The sequence below is a fragment of the Delphinus delphis genome, chromosome 1 (genome assembly GCF_949987515.2).
Source record: "Delphinus delphis chromosome 1, mDelDel1.2, whole genome shotgun sequence".
NCBI classification, from domain to species: Eukaryota; Metazoa; Chordata; class Mammalia; order Artiodactyla; family Delphinidae; genus Delphinus; species Delphinus delphis.
The window spans coordinates 177,990,511-178,009,601 of NC_082683.1; the positions used below are offsets into that span (position 1 = coordinate 177,990,511).

General features: G+C 34.4%; 1 long non-coding RNA gene across 1 annotated transcript in view; it reads right to left on the reverse strand.

Annotated features, from left to right (window-relative positions):
• LOC132424957 (uncharacterized) overlaps positions 1-19,091 on the reverse strand; it is a 156,251-nt gene that overhangs the window by 92,977 nt on the left and 44,183 nt on the right. Inside the window, exon 2 of the long non-coding RNA XR_009519312.1 lies at positions 16,869-17,036. This is a non-coding gene — a long non-coding RNA (uncharacterized lncRNA). The remainder of the gene's footprint in view (positions 1-16,868; positions 17,037-19,091) is intronic.

Genomic DNA, 19,091 nt, shown 5'->3' on the forward strand with positions numbered 1-19,091 from the left:
CCCACCCCCCTAGGTGGCCACAAACCAGCTGATCTCCCTGTGCTATGCGGCTGCCTTCCACTAGCTATCTGTTTTACATTTGGTAGTGTATATATGTCCATGCCACTCTCTCGCTTTGTCCCAGCTTACCCTTCCCCCTCCCCATATCCTCAAGTCCATTCTCTAGTAGGTCTGCATCTTTATTCCCATCTTACCCCTAGGTACTTCATGACCTTTTTTTTTTTCCCTTACATTCCATATATATGTGTTAGCACATGGTATTTGTTTCTCTCTTTCTGACTTCACTCTGTATGACAGACGCTAGGTCCATCCACCTCACTACAAATAACTCAATTTTGTTTCTTTTTATGGCTGAGTAATATTCCATTGTGTATAGGTGCCACATCCTCTTTATCTATTCATCTGTTGATGGACACTTAGGTTGCTTCCATGTCCTGGCAATTGTAAATAGAGCTGCAGTGAACATTTTGGTACATGACTCTTTTAGAATTATGGTTTTCTCAGGGTATATGCCCAGTAGTGGGTTTGCTGGGTGGTATGGTACTTCTATTTGTAGTTTTTTGAGGAACCTCCATACTGTTCTCCATAGTGGCTGTATCAATTTACATTCCCACCAAGAGTGTAAAAGGGTCCCCTTTTCTCCACACCGTCTCCAGCATTTATTGTCTCTAGATTTTTTGATGATGGCCATTCTGACCAGTGTGAGATGATATCTCATTGCAGTTTTGATTTGCATTTCTCCAATAATTAGTCATGTTGAGCATACTTTCATGTGTTTGTTGGCAATCTGTATATCTTCTTTGGAGAATATTTTGATCTTCTGCCCATTTTTGGATTGGATTGTTTGTATTTTTGTTATTGAGCTGCATTAGCTGCTTGTAAATTTTAAAGATTAATCCTTTGTCAGTTGCTTCATTTGCAAATATTTTCTCCCATTCTGAGGGTTGTCTTTTCATCTTGTTTATGGTTTCCTTTGCTGTGCAAAAGCTTTTAAGTTTCATTAGGTCCCATTTGTTTATTTTTGTTTTTATTTCCATTTCTCTAGGAGGTGGGTCAAAAAGGATCTTGCTGTGATTTATGTCATAGAGCGTTCTGTCTAGGTATTCCTCTAAGAGTTTGATAGTGTCTGGCCTTACATTTAGGCCTTTAATCCATTTTGGGTTCACTTTTGTGTATGGTGTTAGGGAGTGTTCTAATTTCACAGTGTTTTTAAGCTCTTGTTTTCTAAACTCCATCTGTATATACACTAACATGGGACAACTCCAAATAGTTTTGAAAAGACACTTGCAATACCAACCCTGAGAAAGAACAGAGTTCAGGGTTTATGAACAGTGAATCATGAAATAAATTATCCCTAAGTACACAAAAGCCGAAAGCATGTTTTTTTAAAAAATATAAATTTATTTATCTATTTTTGGCTGCCTTGGGTCTTCGCTGCTGTGCACGGGCTTTCTCTAGTTGCAGTGTGTGGGCTTCTCGTTGCAGTGGCTTCTCTGTTGAGGAGCACAGGCTCTAGGTGCACAGGCTTCAGTAGTTTTAGTACGTGGGCTCTAGAGCACAGACTCAGTAGTTGTGGCGCGCTGGCTTAGTTGCTCTGCAGCATGTGGGATCTTCCCGGACCAGGTCTTGAACCTCTGTCCCCTGCATTGGCAGGTGGATTCTTAACCACTGTGCCACCAGGGAAATCCCAAGCATGATTTTTTTTCCTTTTTTCTTCATATATCATGTAGCTTTCAAAATCAAATGATTCTGTAACTTCAAAGAAAGCTGAAATGTTAAAAATTAGTATCACATGATGGGAAAATGGAGGAAAATATATAATTGAATTTGGATAAAAATATAAAGAAGGAAATAATTTAATATAGTATCTTTGTAACTCCTCCTCTGTAGCCCATTAACAATGTATTTTCCACCAGATGAACAAAGAGGAAGGTGGACCCAATAAGGGAGCTGTAGTCTTGGCTGTGTAGGCTCAGTGCCTAATGAATTCCTAGGTATAGTGAAAACTGTTGGTTGTGGTCCTTGCATCTATTTCTCACTTATCCCCTACTAAAAGGAACCTAATTTTGTTCAGGCATTCTCGTATGACCCTGGGGAATGTGACGCCTCATTCTATTCCATCCTCCCATATCCATTGAGATAAATTTCAGGAGTTAGGTTATGAATCTTCTAAGCCAAACATGATAATCCTTTTCCCTTGAACGATTACAGGTTTAAGAATAGGCAGGAGATCCAGTAAGGGCCAATGGGAAATAACAGAAAATTAGCTAAGGGTGTCATCAAAAATCTTTCCTTACTCCAAAGAAAGAGGACGTGCATGGTTTCTCTCCTTGCTCTGTAAGGCGTCAGAGCTGGCAAGTGACATCTTAAACTACCATAGCTACTTATTCCTAGACTGCGGATTAAGTTGACATAAATAGACAAGCTAGACCCACCCATACCTCCACAATTTTTTTTTTTTTTTTTTTTTTTTTGGTGGTACGTGGGCCTCTCACTGTTGTGGCATCTCCCGTTGCGGAGCACAGGCTGCAGACTCACAGGCTCAGCGGCCATGGCTCACAGGCCCAGCTGCTCTGTGGCACGCAGGATCTTCCCGGACCGGGGCATGAACCCGCGTCCCATGCATCAGCAGGCGGATTCTCAACCACTATGCCACCAGGGAAGCCCCCTCCACCTTTGAAGGTCGTTATTTTTCTGAATAATAAGCTTCCTCTTGTTAAACCCAGTTTGAGCTGTGTTTTCTCTCCCTTACAGCTAAAATCAACCTAATTTATTCAGTATATTTTAATAAGCTTGATTATTTTCTACTCCAATAATGCCTGTTTGGCTCTATCACAATAAAAACAATTCTTTAATAACTTGAAGTACATTCTGGATAAAAGTCATTGTATTTGGTAGTAGGCTGAACTAAAAAGAAACTGTTATAAAAATATAAATATATATTTATATAGCCAGAAATGGCTGCATGACATGTCTTCAACTCTTATAAGACAAGTACTGTGTTAGATTTTATAGAACCAGAAATGACCCCAAGACATGTCCTGTGTCCTCAAGGTACCAAAATGAGCAGATAAATATTAAGTATGAAGTGTAATCAATAGACTTGTGTTTAATGTACAGAATACAGAATGAAATAGTGGAAGGCATCATGAAGCATCTAAAACTTATGATAGGGTTTTATAAATTAATTCAGGCAATATTCAAGGGAGGAGACAGAAATAGGAAGTAATCACAATTATTTAGGCAAGATAAAATGAGTTCCTGGACTTTGGTAAGGCAGCAGGTATTGAGAGGTGGGATGGACTTACAGATTGTTTGTGTTGTCTCAGAGAGATGGAAGATATCAAGATGACCTCAAACTTGTATCACTATATGACACATAACACAATTAAATTGAACATGACATATAAGACAGAACAAATTGTGTGTGCAACTGATACTATTTACATTTTATTTGAAAGCCTCTTTAATATATTCAGGCAGAGATGTAGCATTTAGCAATTAGAACTTGGAGCTAAAAAGATAGAGTTCAAAATATCTATGCAGGAATCATTGATATACATGGTTTAAAACTATGAGATTGGATGAGCTCTGAAGAATGCTTGACAAATTTGAAAAGGGAAGGGAAAAACATCAAACTCTCAAAAAATTGATAATTGATGATATGTCAACAAAGCAGATTGGATAAGGAGGACAAATAAGCTATTGGCAGAAAGTTTTTTAGGAAAACCAGGATGGAATTTTTAAAATTTCTTTGGTCATTTTTGAGAGCCTGCAAATGTGGTTTACTTATGTGGTTTACCACAGTAGGTTAATTCATCTTAAAAATAATATTAAAGATTATTATCCAGCATTGGGCTTTAAAGACTTATAGAAATAGAAATTACTGTTTAAGAAAATTTTTAGATAACAACCACATGATCATCTCAATAGATGCAGAAAAGGCATTTAATAGGGTTCAGCATCCATTCAAGATAAAAACTCACCAAAGTGGGTGTAGAGGGAACATATCTCAACATGATGGGGGCCACTTGTGACAGGTCCTCAGCCTTTATGATATGCAGTGGTAAAGGGCTGAGAGCCTTTCCACTGGGTTCTAGAATGGGATGGGGATGCCCACTCCCACCACTTCTATTCAAAATAATATTGAAAGTCCTAGGCACAGCAATTGGACAGGAGAAGGAAATAAAGGGTATCCAGATTGGAAGGGAAGAGGTAAAATTGTCCTTATGTGCAGATGAAATGATACTCTATATAGAGGACCCCAAAGACCCCACACAAAAGCTACTGGAACTGGTAAATGGGTTCAGCAGACTGGAGGGATACAGCATTAATGTGCTGGAATCTGTTGCATTTCTTTATACTAGCAATGAAATATCAGAGAGAGTAAAAAAGAAATCCTGTTTAAAATCACATCAAAAAGAAAACCAAAAAACCTAGGAATAAACCTAACCAAGGAAGTGAAAGAACTATACACTGAGAACTGTAAAACACTGATAAAGGAAACTAAAGATGATTCAAAGAAATGGAAAGATATCCCATGCTCTTGGATTGGAAGAATTAATATTGTTAAAATGGCCATACCACCCAAAGTCCTCTACAGATTTAATGTGTTCCCTATGAAATTACCCATGACATTTTTCACAGAACTAGAACAAATAATCTTAACACATATAGAACCACAAAAGACCCCCAAATGATGAGCAATCCTGAAAAAAAGAACAAAGCTAGAGGCATAACCCTCCCAGACTTCATACAATACTACAAAGCTACAATAATCAAAACAGCATGGTATTGGCACAAACACAGTCATATAAATCAATGAAACAGAATAGAGAGCCCAGAAACAAAACCACACACCTACGGTCAATTAATTTTGACAAAGGAGGCAAGAATATACAATGGAGAAAAAACAGTCTCTTCATCAAGTGGTGTTAGGAAAGCTGGACAGCCTCATGTAAATCAAAGAAATTCAAACACACCCTTATACCATATACAAAAATAAACTCAAAATGGTTTAAAGACCTAACTCTAAGACATGACACCATACAACTCCTAGAAGAGAGCAAAGGCAAAACTTTTTCTGACATAAATTGTAGCAGTATTTTCTTAGATCAGTCTCCCAAGGAAAAAGAAATAAAGGCAAAATAAACAAATGAGAGCTAATCAAACTTAAAAGCTTTTGCACAGCGAAGGAAACTATGAACAAAAAGACAACCTATGGACTGGGAGAAAATATTTGGTTGGCCAAAAGGTTTGTTTGGGTTTTTCCATGAAATCTTACAGAAAATCCTGAACAAACTTTTTGGCCAATCCAATATATGCAAATGTTGTGACTGACAAGGTGTTAATTTCCAAAATATACAAACAGCTCATACAACTCAATATCAAAAAAGAAAACAACCCAATCAAAAAATGGGCAGAAATTCCCCAGAGAAGATATATAGATGGCCAACAGACATATGAAAAGATGCTCAGCACCGCTAATCATTAGAGAAATGCAAATCAGAATACCAATGAGATTCCTCAAAAAGTTATATATAGAGTTACCATATGACACAGCAATTCAACTTCTAGGTACATACCCACAGAGAATTGAAAACATATGTCCACATAAGAACTTGTACACAGATGTTCATAGCAACACTATTCATAAGAGTGGAAATGTGGAAAGAAACTAAATTCAGTTGACAAATGGACAAACAAAAGGTAATACAGCCACACAATAGAATACTATTCAGACACAAACACAAAATACCAATGAGGTTACACACTACTATATATAAAATAAACTACAAGGACCAATTGTATAGCACAGGGAACTATAGTCAATATTTTGTAATAACCTATAATGGAAAAGAATCTGAAAAAAATGGATAACAATCACTTTGCTGTACACCTAAAGCTAACACAATATTGTAAATCAACTATACTTCAGTAAAAACAAAACAAAACACACAATGAGGTATCACCTCACACCAGTCAGAAGGGCTATTATCAGAAAGTCTACAAATAATAAATGCTGGACAGGGTGTGGAGAAAAGGGAACCCTCCTACACTGTTGGTGGGAATGTAAATTGGTGCAGCTACTATGGAAAAGAGTATGGAGGTTCCTTAAAAACTAAAAATAGAACTACCATATGATCCAGCAATCCCACTTAGGCAAATATCTGAAAAACACCAAACTCTAATTCAAAAAGATACATGCACCCCAATGTTCATAGCAGCACTATTTATAATAGCTGAGACATGCTAGGGACTTAAGTGTCCATCAGCAGATGAATGGATAAAAAAGTGTATACACACACATGCACAAACACACACACAATGGAATATTACTCAGCCATAGAAAAGAATGAAATAATGCCATTTGCAGCAACATGAATGGACCTAGAGAATATCATACTAAGTGAAGTTAAGTCAGATGGAGAAAGACAAATATAACATAATAATGACATCCCTTATATATGGAATCTAAAAAATAATACAATTGCATTTATTGACAAAACAGAAACAGACTCACAGGCATAGAAAACAAACTTATGGTTACCAAAGGGGAAAAAGGTGTAGGGATAAAATAGGAGTGTGGGATTAACAGATACACACTACTATATGTAAAATAGATAAACAAGGACCTACCTATAATAGAAAAGAATATGAGAAATATATATATATAACTGAATAACTTTGCTGTACACCTAAAACTAACAGAATATTGTAAATCAACTAAACTTCAATTTTTTAAAAAAGGAAGACAAAAGAAGTTTTTTTGTGAAATGACCATAAGGAGCCCAAATGTGAACAAAGTCAAACATAGGCTGTAGGTTACAACAGAGACTCAAACATAAGCATATAAGTGTGAGGTAAATGATTGTGACAATAGCACGAAGAATAACAACACTACTTTTAAGACTATATATCAGTAATAGTATTTAATCCATATAAAAATGTAATATTATCATCCTCCTTTAAAGATGAGAAAAATGAGGCCAAAAGAGTTTACACACTTTACCAATTTTAAACAAAAATTTGTCAACTTGGGATTTATATCCATACACTCAGACTGCCAAGTCCCTATTACTAATCCAGATTGGATATCTGAAAGACAGATTCTAGATTACAGAAAAGTTCTGTATTGAAAGTCCTATTTTACCAATAAAGGCAGAAATTCTAAACACATGAGGGAAGACATAATAAATTCCATAAGCTTCTAAGGACAATGAAATATCAGCAACTCCACTTACAAAGAACAGCATTAGGTTAACACAAAATCATTCTGAAAACATCTTTTTCTTATGAATTCAATCTATTTCATATTTTGTTTTAGGCCTCTTTCAAAATAATTCCCTTCTAAATGATGATTGTTGGGAAAACAAACATTAGAAAATATACAGTATGCAACTGCAAAAGGTCAGAGCAGTTAGATGGTATTTTTATGGATTAAGCTATAAAAAATTTTCAAAATAAGAATGCAAAAAATCAGATCACCAAGGAAGAACCTTACTAACCTCATTCTGAGGAAACAATTTTTAATGCCCTTCTTAAAATTTTGACAAGTATCTACAAATGAGGTTAGAATACTGATACTTACTGAAAGTAGGAAGCATATCCTAACTATATCTTCCCCTGAACTTTTATTTTTTAAGATCTTTATTGGAGTAAAATTGCTTTACAATGGTGTGTTAGTTTCTGCTTTATAACAAAGTGAATCAGTTATACATATACATATGTCCCCATATCTCTTCACTCTTGTGTCTTCCTCCCTCCCACCCTCCCTATCCCACCCCTCTAGGTGGTCACAAAGCACCGAGCTGATCTCCCTGTGCTATGTGGCTGCTTCCCACTAGCTATCTATTTCACATTTGGTAGTGTATATATGTCCATGCCACTCTCTCACTTTGTCCCAACTAACCCTTCCCCCTCCCCGTATCCTCAAGTCCATTCTCTAGTAGGTCTGTGCCTTTGTTCCTGTCTTGCTCCTAGGTTCTTCATGAACTTTTTTTTTTTGATTCCATACATATGTGTTAGCATACGGTATTTGCTTTCCTCTTTCTGACTTACTTCACTCTGTATGACAGACTCTAGGTCCATCCACCTCACTACAAATAACTCACTTTCGTTTCTTTTTAGGGCTGAGTAATATTCCATTGTATATATATGCCACATCTCCTTTATCCATTCATCTGCTGATGGGCACTTAGGTTGCTTCCATGTCCTGGATATTGTAAGTAGAGCTGCAATGAACATTTTGGTACATGACTCTTTTTGAATTATGGTTTTCTCAGGGTATATGCCCAGTAGTGGGATTGCTGGGTGGTATGGTACTTTTATTTGTAGTTTTTTAAGGAACCTCCATACTGTTCTCCATAGTGGCTGTATCAATTTACATTCGCACCAACAGTGCAAGAGGGGTTCCCTTTCCTCCACACCCTCTCCAGCATTTATTGTTTCTAGATTTTTTGATGATGGCCATTCTGACCGGTGTGAGATGATATCTCATTGTAGTTTTGATTTGCATTTCTCTAATGATTAATGATGTTGAGTATTCTTTCATGTGTTTGTTGGCAATCTGTATATCTTCTTTGGAGAAATGTCTATTTTGGTGTTCTGCCCATTTTTGGATTGGGTTGTTTGTTTTTCTGATATTGAGCTGCTTGTAAATTTTGGAGATTAATCCTTTGTCAGTTGCTTCATTTGCAAATATTTTCTCCCATTCTGAGGGTTGTCTTTTCGTCATGTTTATGGTTTCCTTTGTTGTGCAAAAGCTTTTAAGTTTCATTAGGTCCCATTTGTTTATTTTTGTTTTTATTTCCATTTCTCTAGGAGGTGGGTCAAAAAGGATCTTGCTGTGATTTATGTCATAGAGTGTTCTGCCTATGTTTTGTTCTAAGTGTTGGATAGTGTCTGGCCTTACATTTAGGTCTTTACTCGATTTTGAGTTTATTTTTGTGTATGGTGTTAGGGAGTGTTCTAATTTCATTCTTTTACATTAGCTGTCCAGTTTTCCCAGCACCACTAATTGAAGAGGCTGTCTTTTCTCCACTGTATATTCTTGCCTCCTTTATCAAAGATAAGGTGACCATATGTGCGTGGGTTTATCTCTGGGCTTTCTATCCGGTTCCATTGATCTATATTTCTGTTTTTGTGCCAGTACCATACTGTCTTGATTACTGCAGCTTTGTAGTATAGTCTGAAGTCAGGGAGCCTGATTTTTCCAGCTCCATTTTTCTTTCTCAAGATTGCTTTGGCTATTCGGGGTCTTTTGTGTTGCCATACAAATTGTGAAATTTTTTGTTCTAGTTCTGTGAAAAATCCCAGTGGTAGTTTGATAGGTATTACATTGCATCTGTAGATTGCTTTAGGTAGTATAGTCATTTTCACAATGTTGATTCTTCCAATCCAAGAACATGATATATCTCTCCATCTATTTGTATCATCTTTAGTTTCTTTCAACAGTGTCTTATAATTTTCTGCATACCGGTCTGTTTTCTCCTTAGGTAGGTTTATTCCTAGATATTTTATTCTTTTTGTTGCAATGGTAAATGGGAGTGTTCTCTTAATTTCACTTTCAGATTTTTCATCATTATTCATCATTAGTGTATAGGAATGCCAGAGATTTCTGTGCATTAATTTTGTATCCTGCTACTTTACCAAATTCATTGATTAGCTCTAGTAGTTTTCTGGTAGCATCTTTAGGATTCTTCCCTGAACTTTTAGTTCAAACATTTTTTATTCTGTATTTTGAAAATGAACAAGTTATCACATTAAAGGGAATATTAATCGCAACACACATGAGTATTTGTCTATTATTTCAATAACACTACATGCTATTTTGCTGAAACCGTCATTTCCAATATCCTTTTGTAAACATAATTTAATTATACAAATAATTAAGTGTAGCAATAACAGTTCTAGTTCATTGGCCTTTAGTGCTACTTAAATGGCTTGTATTTCCAGATCAGTGGGTTCATAACACTCTGATATAGCAGACCATTGCTGTAAAGAAATGAAATTTGTTTCACTTATATAAGACTATGAGGTTACATTTTAAAGGGATTCTGATGTTAAACGTACTATCTTTATTATCATAATATGGGAAGACCCAATTAATTTGAGGAATAATTTAAGATTATAATAATAATCAAAAATTAATACCAAGTTGAATGACTCCTGATTTTATTAATGAAGGATTAACTTTTAACCTTATAATTCAGTCATACAGTTAAGTCAGTTTTAATCATTAAACTTTAGGAACATGAAGAGTAATTCAGTAGAAAATATACAGATAAATGTACGAGCTTAAACTTGTCTTAAAAGAGCTGAGTTAAATGAACACGTGTTAGATTGTGTTAGGTTCTCTTCAGGGAGATTAGTTTATTATAGCATTTCAGGTCAAGGTGAGTGGCACTAAATATTCCTGCTTCATTAAGAAAAATGAGATAAGCATCATTGGTAAGAAACAACTCATAACACTTTCAAACATGTGAACTGTACCCAAATTTTAAAAAACCCAACATTGCAAAATTAAAATGTATATTAAATGTGATTAAAGAAGTAATTATTTACATTTTAAACAGTTTCCTCTTATCCTTTTCAAAGAGATCAAGTTTTCCTCAACATATTCTCAGTGATGGTGATTTATGTTGCCAAATAGAAAAGTGTCATAGTATTGATTACTTAGGATAGGGTACTGCAGAAGTGGAAAAGATATACTATATTGTTAAAATTTTAAACATTTACAGAAGGATTTTAACAACTGTTGTTTATTTAAACTTGATATATTATTGTCATTTTAATACATCAAGTATATTTATAGTAACAACACTGAAGGGTGATATTATTATACTCATTTTGCCAATATTGAAACTGAAGCTTTAAAGTTAAATATTCAGGTGGTTTTGAACACAGGTGTATCTGACTTCACAGTTAGTGTTCTTTGATATATTTGATAATAATTAGTGTAATTTGTCGAACATTTCTAAATGTCCTCTGGGAACACAGGGTTGCACTTTCTGAGTCTCTTGTAACTGAATTGTTGCCAGAGGAATAGTTTTAACCAATATGAGTGAATTGAGGTGTGTCTTTTTGAGGAGTACTTTATTTCCTTATGAGCTCTTCCGAGCCACCTTCCCTTTGCCACAATGACCTCCAAGGTCCAAAATTGCAGCTTCCTTGTCCATCTGTGTCCCAGACGATGGGCACATGGGGGAGAAAGAGTAAACCTTTGTTATAAGCTACTTAGATGTGAGGAGTGTTTATCACTCCAAAATAGCTAGTCTTTTGAGTGTGATATAACACAGATGAAACAACAGGAAATAAGAATGGCATATTCCTAAAAAAAGACACAGATAACTCTGGGTTAGGGGCTTGACCCAGAATATTTAGCCCTTCTACTTACTTTTCTAATCCATTTATAGGAGCCCAAACACACATTTAACATTTTCATTTCAGCTTGCATAGTTGTGGGTGCTGAAATGTGTGTGGGCTGGCAAATACCAGGTCAGAGGGCATACAAAGTTTTATCTATAGCCACACTAGGAAAAATCATGGCAAAACTGAAACTATTGAATAAAAAAAAAAAAGAGAGAGAGAGAGAGAAGGGATTCTAGTTGAAAAATTGAGATTAATCAAAAGTCCCACCAAAAACAAAATGCCAGACTAATCCTAATTCTGTCATATTTGTCTAACTCCCTACAGATTATATTCCTTCTTTCAACCTATACTTAATGATCATTATTACCTCAAGTATAAGCACAAAGTGTCATCCAAAGCATTCTATTTTTCTACCATTATTTTTATTCCACTCACTTTCTTTTTTCTTTTTTACAAGTCTCCAACATCCCATTCTACACTTTTCTTTGCTTTATGGTGATTGATGTATGTATATATTTATAGTTTTCTATGATATTCATCTTTACATACTCACAAAAATTAAAATCTAACTTTCCCAAAGGAACATGAGTTCAACAATTCTTTCGAGAGAACAGTGGGGTTGGCCTCTTCCTTTCTACCCAGTGCCTCTTGTAGCTTTTATGCACTGCATATCCTATATGGCATTGATTTGAACGTTCTTCTTTTTCCTCCCAACCTCACTATTCATTTTTATACATTTTCATATCAATATTATAAAATCTAAAAATGTTCCTCTCCTCATATCTGCACTTATCATAATTGGTTTTCCAATCAAAAATTTTTTCTTTTTTCCATGCAATGACTAGTTTAAAATTGTCAAGTTTTTTTCCCCAAGGCTTCAAAATTGTCCCAGTCTGTTTCTCAGTTTTATATAGCAATAAGTTCACTAATACATAAATGCATAAATCTCACTTTCCCTGCAACTGAAATAACTTTTCATTCACTGGAAAAGCATTGTGATTTTCATTCACAGTACCTTTGTTCTGATATTTATATTCCTCTAATAATTCTTCATTGTAGTCTGTAAAACCCTTCCCTATATTTCAAAGTCAGTTTGTCTCACCACTTCTTCTATGATACCTTACTGGTTGACTTTGATTACAGTATACTCTACCTCTTTGAGCTATAACAGTCAGTTGAATTATTCACAATCATCAGCACCTTGGATATTAGTGATATGTTTGTGTCTCAAAACCCATAAATCAAACTTTTTCAAGTTTATTATGACCTTGATGTGTACAACTCTATGTCTTTCTTACCATGGGTCTGTTTATGTAGTAAGCATTCAGCATATGTATTGTGGAATCAATGAATGAGCTACTGGAGTCCAAGTAGATTAATTTAAAGGGCGATTTGGATTAAATATATTTAACAGCGTGGAACAGTTGGTGCTCAAATGGTCACTAAATTGAGTTATTCATATAATTGAAATTTGTTAAATTGATGTGTAATAAGCTTGGTGAAACTGATTCATAACTTGTTAGGCCCCCTGCTTATTAGGTCAACTGGACAGAACTGACATGCTAATATATGTATTCCCAGTGGAATCTCTCAATCTCTTGAAATTCAATTGAGATATGACTGATGAAAATGAAGGAAAGAATCAAGGGGGTTATAATTAGACTGCTTTGCATTTTTCAATTATGTTTCCAAAATTCAAAGGCATAAATATTGATGTAAATCTCAGGATCTGACTACACAATGCCAAAAATTAGGAACAAAAAGTGAAATTTTCTCAATTATTCATATTGTTTGTTTCTACTGAATGAACTACCATTGATCTCACCGTTATTAAATTAGCTGAATTGAGACATTATAGTTTAAATTAGAATTGTTAAAATTATGTCTTTTTTTTAATTAGTTACCTATTTTACACATATTAGTGTATATATGTCAATCCCAATCTCCCAATTCATCCCACCACTACCCACCCCCGCTTTTCCCCCTTGGTGTCCATACATTTGTTCTCTATATCTGTGTCTCTATTTATGCCTTGTATGTTTTATATTTACTCTGCAGAATCTTGTCCTTTAAAAGAAGGACCAAACAAAAACTCCAAATCCTAAATGATAGATGAATTGAATGTGAACATATGGATCAATTATATGAATGCTTGAAAACATTAAACTATTTGATATCTTGTGAGCAAAATATTGATTAAATTTCTTTTCAAGCAAATAAAAATCCCTGCTCATGATAGTGTAAGTACACTATAATTTTATGTCATAAAATTAAATAGAAACAATTTTGATACATGATATAAATCTTTACTTGAAATTAAAAATATAGCATTATTTTCTCAAAGATTAAAAAAGCTAAGAATAACCATATATGTGCTTAAAATTGTTTTTGTGTCAACCTTTTAAAATTTTAGTTTTTATTTGTGACTACTTACTCCAGTATTGAGGATACCATCAAAAATTGTTGTCATCAAAGAACAAAACTGATTGCAAAAATAGTCTACTTAGAAGAGTCAGCCTTAATAGTATACCTTTAAAATGATAACTTTCAAACTTGGGACCTTAATTTGATTTTAATTAAATTTAAAGACTCAGGGAAATTAACTTTTTGATATATCTCTCTAAACTTATCAGTATGATTGTTTAATTAAATAGAACATTAATTATGGACATGGAGATTAGTCTAAATTATTATTTGAGAAAGTCAAATATATAACAAAGTTATTGATCTACTAGTTGTGTGTAGACACAAAGACTAATTTCATCCATTAAACTATTTAGAGCAGTTTCTATTGAAACATCTTGATTTCCTGAGTCTTGTCCTTGAGTGCAGCTGAAACTTATTGTACTATAAAAGCAAAAGTACCTGGAGCAGAAGGTATTTTTAAACACATGTTTTCCCAAAGTAGGCAGCTGCTCGCTGCATGAATTCTTTGAGCACTGCTGTGCTCAGCAGTTAACTTTCTTTACTTGAAGGTACCAGGGCAAGGAAGATAACCTCAACACATTGTTTTTCTATTATTTTTACTATGTTCTCAGTACTATCAAAGGGCTGATATTTGACAGCAAAGAAATTATTAAAAAATACTTTGAATAAATTGAAGTTTCTTTTTTAGGAGAAATATTAACAGCAAATCTTTGTAGTTACTTTAGTGAGTATTTTTCTAAAGAGTAGCAAAGTCAGTCTATATTTTCTCTACAGAGAAAAGAAACTTCTGCCTGGAACATTTCCTTTTCTTTGGTCGTTTTACTGCTTGTTTTTAAAAATATTAACTTGTACTTTCATTTTATCCAATAATGCACTGGCATTGTAGTACTGAATATAATTAAATTAAAATGAAGATAATATTTATATTCTTATCACATACTCTGCCTTTGTACATACGAATGTGTAAATACATCTATTGCTCATAGAAAATGTTAATAAATGCTAACACTTTTCTTTTAGATATGCTAACCTATTGCCAATTATGATAATTACACCAGGCTAGAATTATTTGTCATTAATAAATGTATCTATGTATCATGAAAATATGCTTCAGGATTTGTAGCATTTGAGACCTGTATTGATAGGTGTTTATAATTAGAATGATACTCTTTTGAAGTTCAGGTCAAGAAAGTCCTGTATTAGGCTGAGTGAGAAAGCACAGAATTTTTGGATAAACAGAGAAAAACAAGTTCCAAACTGCCAAAGAATCTAACAGTTGACAAAATTACAACTGCCCCCCTCGCCAAGAAAAATAAGAAAATCACTAAATGTTTATTTTCCCCATCTCTAACACTGAGTATAATGCTTTCCTGATAGTCAGACATGAGGGATGTGTGAACACTGATTAAGTGACACAAGCTACCCTTCCCGAGAGTGCTCCGTGGTGCCTTCCCAGGAAATTGATGTCTTGTGAGTGTTAGGTAGCTAGAATCAATTCAAGAATCTCACTCATCAATTATATCTTTCGCAAACTCTAATCTCAGCGTTATTTTCCAGTCTTTGAAATGTATTGCGCTGACATGCACAGAGCATTCTTTTCAGTTGTCTGTGACTCCCACACTTTTAAATAGCTATAATAAAGTAAATATATATTTTTTTCAATGGCTAACTTTTACAGACAATGACTTAGTTGAGATTAAAGAAGAGTGTTTACCTTAAGTAGTAGGCAGAACAATTATCCCCAAAGAGGCTCATCATGCCCTAATCCCAGAACCTATGAATGTCACCTTAAACGGTAAAAAGAGACTTTGTAGATGTGATTAAGAATCATGTGATAGGAAGATTATTCTGGATTATCCCCATGGGCCTACTGTAATCACAAGAGTCTTTATAAGAAGGCATCAGAGGGCCAGAGTCAGAGCTATGACAATGGAATCAGACATTTAAATGCTGGGCATTGAAGATGGAGGATGAAGCCACAGCCAAGGATACAGGCAGCCTCTCAAAGCTGGAAAAGGCAAGGAAACAGATTCTCCCGTAGAGCTACCAGAAAGGAATGCAGTCCTGTGGGCACCTTTATCTTAGCCCAGTAAGACCCATTTCAGACTTCTGACTTCCAGAACTATAAGATAATAAATTTGTGTTGTTAAGTCACCAAGTTTTTAGTAGTATATTATAGCAGCAGTAGGCAAGTAATGGACCTTATGCAGAACATTTTACATGGAAAGCAGAAATTACAAGAAAATTCACTGAAAGAATTCCCAGTGACACCGTATGGGATGACAAACTCAGAAATGAGCTAAATTATAATCCTTATCAAGTAAATATTTATTTATTCCAGTATTTCTATATTCTCACTTATCTCAACAATTGTGTCCATTAGAGTATTTGAGAGTGGGAACATCTGAACTTTCCTTAACTGACCTTATCCAAGAATTCACAAAAAGCACACTACAGAGTTACTTTTATGTTTAAGTTTATGAATGACACAGCAAGCTAAACTTGTTACACAATATACAAGCATTCCAAGATATTTTCCATAAATATTCTTATAACTTATTATAACCTCACTGCAATATATAGGTATAGCATGTCCATTTATAAATATCATATATGTCCTGTCTCATTTAAGTCTAAAGATCTTTAATTTGTGTACTCTTTCCAAATCTAAGAAGTGAGGAAGATATTCTCAGTGTGACAAAGATTGTCAATCTACACAATAGTTTATATTTCTAAGAGATCATCTCTTAGAAACATAAATGGAAATGGCATAATATTCCCAGAATACTAATGACTCTGTAATCATGCTAATAAAGACCTAATTTATACTCTTTTCACCTTTGGTCCTTTGTAATCAGTACTAGAAAAAAGGTTTAAGTAAAAGAAACTTTTAGACAATAGGCTTCCATTTCATAATGTTGTGTTCTTTATAACCTAACTGATTTTCATGTTTAAATCTTTCAAAGCTACTTTATTCTGTTACCAATTGTTCATGCTATTTTGATTTCAAGCACAATGTCTCTTCCAATATCCAATAACTACTGGAAAAATATCAACTCATTTATTACCTTTAATAGCCATTAACTTGGGCTTCCCTGGTGGCGCAGTGGTTGAGAGTCCGCCTGCCGATGCAGGGGACACGGGTTCGTGCCCCGGTCGGGGAGAATCCCACGTGCCGCGAAGCGGCTGGGCCCGTGAGACATGGCCGCTGAGCCTGCGCGTCCGGAGCCTGTGCTCTGCAACGGGAGAGGCCACGACAGTGAAAGGCCCGCATACCACAAAAAAAATAATAATAATAATAACCATTAACTTTTATTTTAATTAAGTAAAGTAAAACCTTTCTTCAAAACTAGTTGTTTTACTTTAGAGCTGATATAAAGCAGATAAATATATCATTAAGCAATTATTACCAAGTGATCTGAATAACTGGTGATTATAAAATCAGGAAAGGTAATCATTAGTGTCTTATAGTTGTGGAATTCGTTTCCAAATTGCCCAAAAGTTATTGACTTAATATAAATTTATTATCTTACAGTTTTATAGGTTAGCAGTATGATGTGGGCTAAAAATCAAGATGTCTTTTCTGAAGGCTCTAGAGGATAATCTCTTTCCCTGTCTTTTCCAGCATCTAGAGGTTGTCCACATTCCTTGGCTTGTAGCCTCATTGCTCCATCTACAAAGTGATCAACAGTGCATCTCCCTGACCATTTTTCAATACTCACATCTTCAGAATCTAGCCAGGAAGGTTTCAATTTTAAGAATCCATATAGTTAGGCTGGGCCCTATTTGATCATCCAGGATAATCTCTGCATCTCAAGGTCCTGAACTTAATCTTACCTACAAAGTCCCTTTTGCCATATACGGTAACATATTCACAAATTCTAGGGATTAGGATGTGGATATTTTGGGAGTCCCTATACTATTCTGCCTACCACAGTAATCTTTTACAGCATTTCATTTTTTTCCTTCAGTAGTGACTTGAGAAAATTAAGATAAGAGATAAAGGAAACAAATTTGACTGCTGACAAAATGACTTTGGTAGAATATTAGCTATTCTCAAAAAGATAATTGTCAATTTCTAGGTTTTTTAAAAAACCCAAACCAACCACCAAAATGAGAAGAAAACAAAGACTTAAAAGAAATTATGTAGAGGGAGGAGTTAGGGCTTTTAGCAAAATCTAAAAACAATATGAAACAATTCGGTTGTACAATCTATTCAAAAAGCTGAGACACTGTCTTAAGCAGAATTTATACAAGTGCGATTTTCAGAACATGGAATGTGGTAACTTCACAAATTTATGAGCTGGCCAGATGAGAACAGAAGCATTGATAAATTAGGATGTGTCAAGAAGAGAGTGATTGGAATGAGAAGTAAAATGAAATTATGCTGGATGAGGAGCAGTTAACACAACTACAAGTGGTAAACCAGGATTAATACAAACATAGTGGCTCTGACACATCAGAAGTACCATGAAAGAAATGAGTGTTTAATGAGAGGCTTTTCTTTTGCCACTTCAATTTTCTCATTTGATTGCTGTAATCTTACTTTATTTTTATATTTCTATAAAAACCTCTAAATATTTTTCAAATAAAGTAGAGGCATAGGTAAATTAAATTCCCAGGCATAAACTATGACAAATGAATTTAGATGCAATAGTTATCTGGACAATACTATTTTACAAGAAACTAATATTCTCGACAGATAATTGAATTACACAGCTCTAAAATTCATTAGTATTCTGATTTATGATAAATTGAGCTATAAAGCTGATGAAGTTGTTAAAGGACATTTATCATATCAACATTGTTTATCTCAGTAACTTTCAGTTTATCATAATAACAAGGGTTGAGAGATTAATAAAAATATAGGACCCCCAGTAAAATTTGAGTTTGAGATAAAGAAAAAGATTTTAGTTTATGCATATTCCATACAATATTTGTTTTTTATCTGAAATTCAAAATAATTCCTGTATTTATCTGGTAATCCTAATTGATTAGGAAAATACAACCATAAAAAAAAATCATTACATGTAAGACCATTCCAAACTTCAAGATTTACTTCAATGAGAAATAACTTGTGAATCAAGTAAGCTTGATGATTGTTCATTTTTCATTAGTCTTTGCTTTCTAAGTATGTTTCAAATTTATTTTTCACTTTTTATCTTCATTCTACACTTGTGGATGGCTTTTGATGTATTATTATTATTTAATAAAAGAAAATTGAAGAACTTAGAAATATACAAAAAGAATTTGATTTCCATGCAAAAGTTGTTCTGATAAAAACAAATTAA